Below are 10479 nucleotides of genomic sequence, written 5' to 3'. Positions count from 1 at the left end.
CTGGCCTCCGTCTTCTTTTACTGAGGCCACGCCGCGTCTCTTCTCTGCTTTTCCCTCTCCACTTCAGCCTTGTTCTGTGTCTCTGCGGACTGTCTGTGAGCACAGACAGGTCTGCTCCCAAGTCTACGGAGCTCTTCCCAGTTGCTACGAGCCTAGAATCGGGAGCCAGGATGCCTGGGCTGAAACCCTGAATCTGCACTTTCCATCCGTGTCACTTCTCTCAAGCCACTTAAACCCCCTCGGTTCCTCCACTTCCTCACTGTAAAATGGAGGTGATGACAGCACCTGCCTTTTAGTGAGTGGAGGTGAAGAGGAATTATACCCACTCAGTTCTTCCGCCAATCCTAATTTCCCAAAGGAGAGACTACCTGTTCAGCTCGGACCCTGAACTTCCTACAAGAGCTTGACCAACTCCCTTCCACGATAGGACTTTCGTTTCCTTGACCATCTAATGAGGGAGGTTGGATTGGATGCATTCCAAAGATCCCCGTTCGACTCAGGATTCTGTGATTCTATGAACTGGCTCCCTCTTAACGAACTCAGACATGCATTAAATCTCACGGAACGTAGTTCCTTTTGTCAATAATATGCTGATTAAATAGCTCAGTTCCAAGAGTGAAGGCAAATCTAAATCACAACAGATAAAAATATATTCCCCAATTCCCCTCTCTCTGTGCTGTCCTCAGGGGGAGGATGTTAAAATGAGCCAGGTTTCTGTAAGGCTCTGAAACAGCAGGCATTGATCGGGCACACCGAATACACCCCACCATAAATATGCATTTGCTCAGAGACCCAAGCAGTGAGGGACGGACTAGCTGGAATAAATATAATGGAAAGGGAAACTCGTTGAGTATCTGAAGGAAGAATGAAGGATGAACGATCTGCATAGTTTCCTTCGCTCTAGCAGGAAAGCAGACGAATCTGGCAGTGTGGTGACTATGTCACCAACGGGGGAGATCAGGAGAGAGGGGCACGTGTAAATAAACGTGACTCTATTTTTCACTTTGCACCGGTTTGTTGCCGAAAGGGAAACATCCCTCCTGGCTCTCACATTCTCTTGCTATACATACATCACCAAAGTGGGGCCTCGCACTAAACAATTCAGGAATTGGTAATGGCCTTTGGTGTTGTATGTATAGTTTCACTAGCGAAAGCTAACAGAAGCTCCTATCGCCGGCTAAAGCTCCCAGCTTCACGGGGAAAGGAAAGCGCCCGTCTAGGCAGACGTCAGGGGAATGTGTGTGTCCATGTGTGTCTGTATGGGTAGTTGTATACTGAGTGTTTTCAAAGGCACTGCAGACTAGAGCGCTCCAAAAATATTTGCAGTTCCTCAAATGTTTTCATTGTGAGAAACTCAGTGCTTCAATGTGCTCTTTATTTTTTTTCATTTAGTCACCCATGGATTAGTCTTCTTGTCCAAGTGACACTGAACTCTAAATACATGTATTAAAGAGTTCAGAAAAAGATCAAGGTCAATGGCAACAGTAAAAGGGATTTTGTTGCAACCCTTTCAACGATCTCAATTGAATTTTGTCTCCTCCTAAATGCATACCTAGTATAAGCATTAATAATAATAATTAATAATATATAATATATAAATACATTATAAAATATAAATATATCATATATTAATATAAAAACAATTATAAATATATAATATAAAATTATATATTATATATTATATATCATATATAATAATAACAAATTTATTATTATGTTAAAATACATGTGGGGAGTAACTGCTTAGCGGGTGCAGGATTTCCTTCAGAGTGCTGACGTGTTGTGGGGCTAGACCAAGTTGGTGGATGCACAGCATTGTGAAGGGACTAAAGGCCCCTGGAGGGTAAACCTGAACATGGTTCATTAATGTTACACCCTAATAAAAATAGATAAATAACAAAAATGGAGTCTGAGGAAGTGAATGCTTTGAACTTCTGAATGAAGTATAAAGCTATCATTCCTTTGGTCCCTCTGGAAGCTACACCCTGCCTCCACTGAATGTCTGTCTATAAAAGCGGAACTTAAAATGGGCCCTCTAGGGGGTGCGTGGGTGGCTCAGCCGTTGGGCGTCTGCCTTTGGCTCAGGTACAGGATCCCAGCGTCCTGGGATGGAGCCCCGCGTCGGGCTCCCTGCTCAGTGGGGAGCCTGCTTTTCCCCCTCTTTCCCGCTTGTGCTCTGTCTCACTCTCTCTCTCTCTCTCTCAAATAAATATATAAAATCTTTTTTCAATAAAAATAAATAAATACATAAAACAGTCCCTCTCTGTTGCCTAACTGACATAGCTACTTCCTTTGCAGGTGGCATCTGCAGGCACATGCAGGATTTTTTCCCTTAATGATTACTCCGCTGATGGAAGCTGCCTTAATCCAGCAGGGCTGAAGCAGTGTGTCAGAGCAGCCCAGGAGCACTTGCGGGACTGACCAGTAGTTAAGCCCAGAGCGAGTCCTAGCTCCCTTTATTCATACAGTCGCCTGATCTGTGCAATAAGAAAGTGAACTAGATGATCTTTAAGAGCCTTTGTTTTTCTAAAATTACGGGATTCTGTGCTCTCTGTAAAGAGCTTTTTAATAACCAGTACCACGGTGTACTTACTCTAGGTATCGAATGGATGCTTAGGGTAGGGCTACGGCTCCTTCGTTTGTTGATTTTATTTTCATTTGTTCACTTCAAACTACATTTTCGCAGAGCTAAAGTAAAATGAAGTTTTGGATTGTTTTACCAAATACAAGGTCGCAGGTGGTTGTAAAAGGTAAAGATGAATGATGATTAAAGGCACAGATTCTGGAACTTGAGCCGAAAATAAGGTGGAAAATTGGGTAAGTTATTAAGGAAAGGTCTGCTTCCCCTATTGTGTAAATGAGGAAATAGAGAATCAAGAGTTAAAAAAAACTTGTACAAGATGGGAATTGATGGAGGCACAGTTTTATATGATGCCAGAAACTATCCACTTAAGACCTTCCCTCTTACATTCTTCGGTCAATTGCTCATTCAATTTCCAAATATATTTAGGATCTACTTGTATTAGACACCAGGATAAGCTCTGAGATAGAACAGTACAAGAATGTAAGCGGTCTGGCCATGACAGAACACAGTCCAGTGGAGAAAATGAAAGTTAACAAATAATTATAAAAAAAAAAAAAAGAAAAAAATCAGGGGCATCTGTGTGTCTCAGTCAGTTAAATGTATGTCTGCCTTCGGCTCTTGTTGTTGTCCTGTGGTCCTGGGATGGAGCCCCACATCCAGCTCCCTGGTTCTCCCTCTGAGGCCCCTTGTGATCTCATTCCCTCATAAATAAATAAATAAAATCTTCAGATATATATATATATATATATATATATATATACACACACACACACAGGGGCACCTGGGTAGCTCTGTGGGTTAAGCCTCTGCCTTCTGCTTGGGTCATGATCTCAGTCCTGGGATAGAGCCCTGCATCAGGCTCTCTGCTCATCAGGGAGCCTGCTTCCCCCTCCGCACCCCCCGTCTGCCTCTCTGCCTACTTGTGATCTCTGTCTCTCAAATAAATAAATAAAATCTTAAAAAAAAAAAACTTAAATATATATATATACACACACACACATACATATATCTCACTCATGTACTCTCTAAAATAAAATCTTTTAAAAAAATTAAATCACAAACAGTGATAAGTACTATAAGGAAATAATAGAAGACAGATTGGGTCTTCTTGAGGACTTACTTAGAGAAATTCTATTTATGCTGTGATCTGAAGGACAGGCAGAAGACAGGCAAGGCAAGAGTAGTGGGAAAACGTGTTCCAGGTAGAAAGAAGAGCATGTGTGAAGATGTCGGAACAGATAAAACTTCCCTCCTCCAAGAAAAAGAGAGAAGGGCAACGTAGCACACGTGCGGACAGCCAGGGAGCTAATAAGAAAGAATAAATGCGGAGACATTCCTATCATCGTCATGAGGCTATTCGACATCCTATGATGTGCACTGCCTTCAACTTAACCCACTAACGGTCCCCAGTGGACAACCATATAGCATCATCAACTATGTAAATCATGGACTCTCTTGTGTCTCAATTCCTTTGCTCGACACGCTATGACAGGTTCTTGGAGTGTGTTCCTTTGCACTGCTGTGTGCTAGTTCATTTCGTCGTTACAGCACAGTCTATGTATGTATTCTATTTGTTGATGGACTGAACTTCCAACTTTTGAGGTCTTACAAATAATGCTGCTACGGACATGCCTGTACCTGTCTTTTAATAGAAACGCACATTCATGTGGGGGGCTGGTGTACACCCAGGAATAGTACTGCTCAGATAATATAGTTTTCCTATACTCAGCTTTAGTATATATCCTCAGTGTTCCAAAATGGTTGCAACAATTCATACTTCTGCCAGCTCCTTGTCCTCCCCAATACTTGGTATTGCCAATCTTTTTCATTTTAGCCATCTTGAGGTACAGAGATATCACACTGAGTTTTAATATACATGTGAGTAATAGTTTAATATACATGTGGGTAATACAAGTATTTTCACATGTTTCCTGGTCATTTGCATATCTTCCTTTGTAACACGCCTATTTTGGTCATTTTTCTTCTGGATTGTTTGCCCTTTTTTACTCTGTAATCCTTCATATAGTTTGGATTCGTGTCCTTATTTGAATATGTATTGCAAATGCCTTTCCCAGAGTTGGAGCTTACTCTTTCATTCTTTTAAATGTGAATTTTGTAAAAAGAAAATTCTAAATTTTAATAAGGTACATTGTATCAATGTTTTTATGCACAGAAAATTCTATTTGTGTAATGTTGAAGAAACTTTAGCATACTCCAGATCATGAAGGGATGCTGCCATGCTTCCTCTCAAAAGCTTTCCTGTTTGTTTGTTTGTTTGTTTGTTTGTTTGTTTTTTAAGTAGACTCTATGCTCAATCTCCGGACCCCGAGACCAACAGTCCCATGCTCTTCCGGCTGAGTCAGCCAGGTACCCCTCAAATGCATTATTGTCTAACTTTCCCTTTTAGATCTATGTTAGACTTGGAATTCATTTCTAAGTATCAAATGAGATACTTTTCATATGTGGGTAGTTTATTGGCCCAGTACCACCTACTAAAAATAGTAGTGGCTCTCCACCAGGCTTTTTTTTAATTTTTCATCACTGCACAGAGACCATACTGTCCACATTACTATGGATTTCTGATTCTTGATAACTATAAATGTATATATTCCAGCTTTGATTTTCTTCACAATATTTTGATACTCTGAGCTCATCTTTTTCCACTGCATTTTCATATAAATTGTAGAAAAACCACACTCACTCATACACACACACACGCACACGCACACTCACACACACACACACACACACACACACACACACACACATTCTTCCCTTGCTAGAATTGTTAAAGAAATTTTATTTAACTTTGAGAGAATTTATAACGTTGGATCTTTTTTTTTTTTTTTTAACTTTTTAAAAGATTTTTATTTATTTGTCAGAAACAGAGAGCGAGCACAAGCCAGGGAGAGAGGCAGAAGGACAAGCAGACTCCACGTTGAGCAGGAACCCTGACTGGGACTGGTGCCTGACTGGGACTTGATTCCAGAACCCTGGGATCATGACTTGAGCCAAAGAGAAACACTTAACCGGCTGAGCCACCCAGGCACCCCAACACTGGGTCTTTTAATCCATGACAATGGTAGATCCTGGGGTGCCTGCTTGGCTCAGTTGGTAGAGTATGCAACTCTTGATCTCAGGGTATTAAGTTTGAGACCCACATTGGATATAGAGATTGTGTAAACATAAAATCTTTTTTAAAAAATGGTGTATCTTTCCATTCACTTTATATTTATCAATTACCTCATTAGTGTTTTGGAGTTTTCACTGTAGGACAGTTATGTTTTCTTTAAATTCATTACTAGATACTTATATTTTTAAATACTCTCCTTATTGACATTTTTATTTTTTCCTAATCAATTGATATTTACTATATAGAATACCATTGTTTTCTTATCAATATTGACCTTGCACTTGGCATCATTTCCAAATTCTCCTACTAATTCTAAGAATTTGTCTGAAGATAGGATTCTTTCTTCATACATACATAATCACATCACCTGCAAAAATTATGACTTATTTCTTCCTTTCAAATGCTTATGCAATTTATTTATTTTCCTTGTGTTTTTTGCACTGGCTATGACCCTCAATAAAATGTTAAATGAAACTAGAGATAAGAACATTTTGTTTTAGTCCTAATATCACAATGGAGCATTAAAATCACAGGAAGTATTACGTTTGATATGCATTTTTACTTTTTTCTGTAGACACTCTTTTCAGATTAAGGAAATTCCCTTATATTCCTGGATTTATAAGAATTGTTAACATGTATTGGCTTTGACTTTTATCAAATATTTTTTCCTGCATCTATAGATATTTTTCTCATTTTCTGTTAACATTGTAAATTAAATAGGTAAACAACACTTAGTTCTAGAATAAAACCTATAGGTTCCTATATATTATCTTCTTTATTAGAAGACTAATCTGGTACTATTTTGCTTATGATATTAAATCTGTTTTCCTAAGATATAATGACACAATTTCTTTTCTAGTAATATCCTTGTCAAATGTCGGTACTAAGCTTATTCTAGACTTACAAAAAGAGTCGGCAAATATTCCCTTGGACTATATCCTCTGGAAGTGTTTGTATAAAGCAGTTTTTTTTTTTTTTTAATTTCTTATCTAATCATTTGAAAGAGTTCACTAATGAAGCCATATGGGATTGAGCTTTAGTTTGTGGGAATATTTTTAATAACAAGTCCAGTGTCTGTAGAAATTCAAATTTCTCATTTCTTTTTACATCTTATTTAGGAAATTGTGTGCATGGTTTAAGAATCTGTCCATTTTAAAACGATGCAGCCATCAAAAGAAATGAAATCTTGCCATTTGCGACAATGTGGATGGAACTAGAGGGTATTATGCTGAGCGAAATAAGTCAATCAGAGAAAGACAACTATCATACGATCTCCCTGATATGAGGAAGTGGAGATGCAATGTGGGGGGCTTGGGGGGAGGAAAAGAATCAATGAAACAAGATGGGATCGGAAGGGAGACAAACCATAAGAGACTCTTAATCTCACAAAACAAACTGAGGGTTGCTGGGGGGAGTGGGGTTAGGAGAAGGGGGGTGGGATTATGGACATTGGGGAGGGTATGTGCTATGGTGAGTGCTATGGAGTGTGTAAGCCTGGCGATTCACAGACCTGTACCCCTGGGGCTAAAAATACATTATAGGTTTATAAAAAATAAAAAATTTAAAAAAAAAGAATCTGTCCATTTTGTCTAAAATTCAAAAGTATAAAATTCAAAAGTATTCAAAAGTATAAATCAAAAAGTATCTAAAATTCAAAAAATATTAGTCCCAGTATCTTCGTATCATCTTGTATACTCCTTTATCTTTATTATTTAATACTTTCTGCTTTCATTAGATTTCATTTGCAGTGACCTGCCTAACTTCTTGACATGGATACTTAGATATTTTATTTTCAGCCTTTGTCCTCTCTAATAGATGCATGTATTAGTTTCCTATTGTTGCTCTAACAAATTATCACAAGCACAGCGGTTGAAAACAACACAAATTTAATCCTGATCAAGTGTTCACAATTACCCCTTTTCACTCCCTGCTCTGCCCTGACCCCTCAGGCACCTGAACTTTGGCTTTTCCCCAGCCCTCAACAAACCTGAACATACAGATCATGCCCCCTTTATCCGCTGAGGAACAGCTACACAGGGCAACCCACACCCAAACCCTCTCAACTCCCAGCTCTCTTTGTTTGCTGCTTACCCCTCCGTGTGAAAGAGAAGCCTTTCTGTGTTTGATCCTGAGATACCTGGATATTTCTGCGATTGGAAGCTTCTCCCTATTGCGATAGTCCTTCTGAATGAAGTCTTTTCTTATCTAATTATCTAAGTGTAGATTTGTTTTGTTTGACAGTTTTGGGTGTCATGACTTAAATCCAGTGCTGTCTACCGGGCATTTATGCCAGGTTCTCAGACCCTCTGTATCCTTCCTGGTTGGGGAAATCAGGTTCACAAGTTAAATTCCAAGTCCTTAGCCAGTGTTCAAGACATTTGTTGGAACACGTAGTGGGCTACTTTGATTTTATTAAATGGGGGTTCTTCCTGGTATTGTCCTGCTTACTTCCTGGACAGTCTTGGGGGGCTTTGTTGAAGGGGAGCTTTAATACATGATTCTACATTGAGCAAGACTGATTTCACGGCTGTTTTGTGAGGTCCCTTGTGTTTGAGTATTAACCTAATCCCATGGGGGATTCTCCCTTCAAAAGGCATGTCACTCTGCTCTTCCACTGTATCAGCACATCTATTCCAGTGTCTCCAAAAATGGCAAAATTTCACAAAGGATAATCTGGAACTTCAAGAGCCTGTTTGTGAAATGGTCTCTATAATCAAGCTGGCCCCTTTCAGGCCTTCTCATCAACCCTCTTCCTCTTTTAACACTCCTTAACCTTCCCTTTAGCTACCTTGAATCTTTTGATCTGTCTTTATTCAATATCCCCACCTCCTCTACCCTCAATCCACTCTGACCATAGCTTTCTTTTCGCACCCCAGCCCCTCAACTCCCAATAGGCATTAGAAATCCGTCTCTCTACCCCCATCATGGGCTCTTGAGGTCTTCAGAGACACTAAAGGCCACCACCTAAAGATAAAATCACTTAAAACTGGAAATATTGTATAATGCACCCCCTCAGATGTGCCCCAGACACACAGAGCTGCTTGGTGTCTCCTCAGTTCCTCACCCCAAATTCGGTCCACAGTCTCTGCAAGACTACACCCCGGAGGAAAAAATCCTGCTATCCTCCACAAATGTGGTTGTGAATGCTTTCGCCATATTGAGCAGGTAAGCTCAACCTGCCCCATCAGCCAGAAACACAATCCTACTAAATTACAGAAGGCCAAAATGAGAGTCAATATTTTTATATAAACCAGTGAGTTTTGTTATCTCTTTGTGAAAGCTATAAACTATTTGTATCTATCTGTATGTTTATGTTTCTGTGAATGTATATTAAAACTCTCAGAAGTGGGGGTGCCTGGGTGGCTCAGTGGGTTAAAGCCTCTGCCTTTGGCTCAGGTCGTGATCCCAGGGTCCTGGGATGGAGCCCCACATCGGGCTCTCTGCTCCACAGGGAGCCTGCTTCCCCCTCTCTCTCTGCCTGCTTCTCTGCCTACTTGTGATCTCTGTCAAAAAAATAAATAAAATCTTTAAAAAAAAAAAACTCTCAAAAGTGGAAAAAACTGAACTTCTAATATTTCCATGTTATTAAAAGAAGCATTCTGGGGGGCCTTGCTGGCTCAGTCAGTACAGCATATGACTCTTGATCTTGGGGTTGCAGGTTGGAGCCCCACACTGGGTATAGAAATTACTTAAAAAAATAAAATCTTAAAAAAAACTCTAAAACATTTTCATAAAAATTAAACCAAATGTTTTAAGAATTCCAGTTCACAAAATTTAGGTAAATAGTTGGCAAATAAGGCTAGTTTAGTATTGTTAGTTTAATAAAAACACCAACGTCTTTGGGGCGCCTGGGTGGCTCAATTGGTTAAGCAACTATCTTGGGCTCACTAGGATTCTGGGATCAAGTCTCATATCAGGCTCAGGGAACCTGCTTCTCCCTCTCCCTCTGCCACTCCCCCTGCCTGTGCTCTTCCACTCTCTCTGCCAAATAAATAGGGGTGCCTGGGTGGCTTAGTTGTTGAGCGTCTGCCTTTGACTCAGATCATGATCCCAGGCCCTGGGATCGAGTCCCTCATAGGGCTCCCTGCTTGGCGGGGAGCCTGCTTTTCCCTCTCCCACTCGCCCTGCTGTGTTCCCTCTCTGGCTGTCTCTGTCAAATAAATATATAATCTTACAGAAAGAAAAAAAAAAAAAAAGCTGGGTCTTCTGTTACTAACATTAAATTGATATATATTCATTACAGTTGTGCTTATTCTTTCTTTTCTAAAAAAAATGTATGTATGTATGTATTTGACAGAGAGAGACACAGTGAGAGAGGGAACACAAGCAGGGGCAGCGGGAGAGGGAGAAAGAGACTCGCCACTGCACGGAGCCCGATGCAGGGCTCGATCCAGGGCCCTGAGATCACTACCTGAGCAGAAGGCAGACACTTAATGAATGAATCGCCCAAGCACCCCAGACTTATTCTTCCTGAACTTAATTCAGGTTTAATGATCAAATAAGTTAGCATTTCATCTACTAGATATTTATGATAATGAAAAATATAAATTTGTGTTTAAATAAACGGACTCATTCTTCTGACAAAATTTATTTCAATAGCAATTATGTTTAATGTCTGCTTAAAAAGGTTTTGAGTATCATATTGGAAACTTACCTTTAGATTTATGCTAAATTAAGTTAAATATTATATATTACTAAATACTTATACCATTTCTTTTTTTTTAAAGTTTTCATCTTTTATAAACATATATTTTTATCCCTA

The sequence above is a fragment of the Mustela nigripes genome, chromosome X (assembly GCF_022355385.1).
Source record: "Mustela nigripes isolate SB6536 chromosome X, MUSNIG.SB6536, whole genome shotgun sequence".
Lineage (NCBI taxonomy): Eukaryota > Metazoa > Chordata > Mammalia > Carnivora > Mustelidae > Mustela > Mustela nigripes.
Note: the sequence above shows the minus strand (reverse complement) of the source record.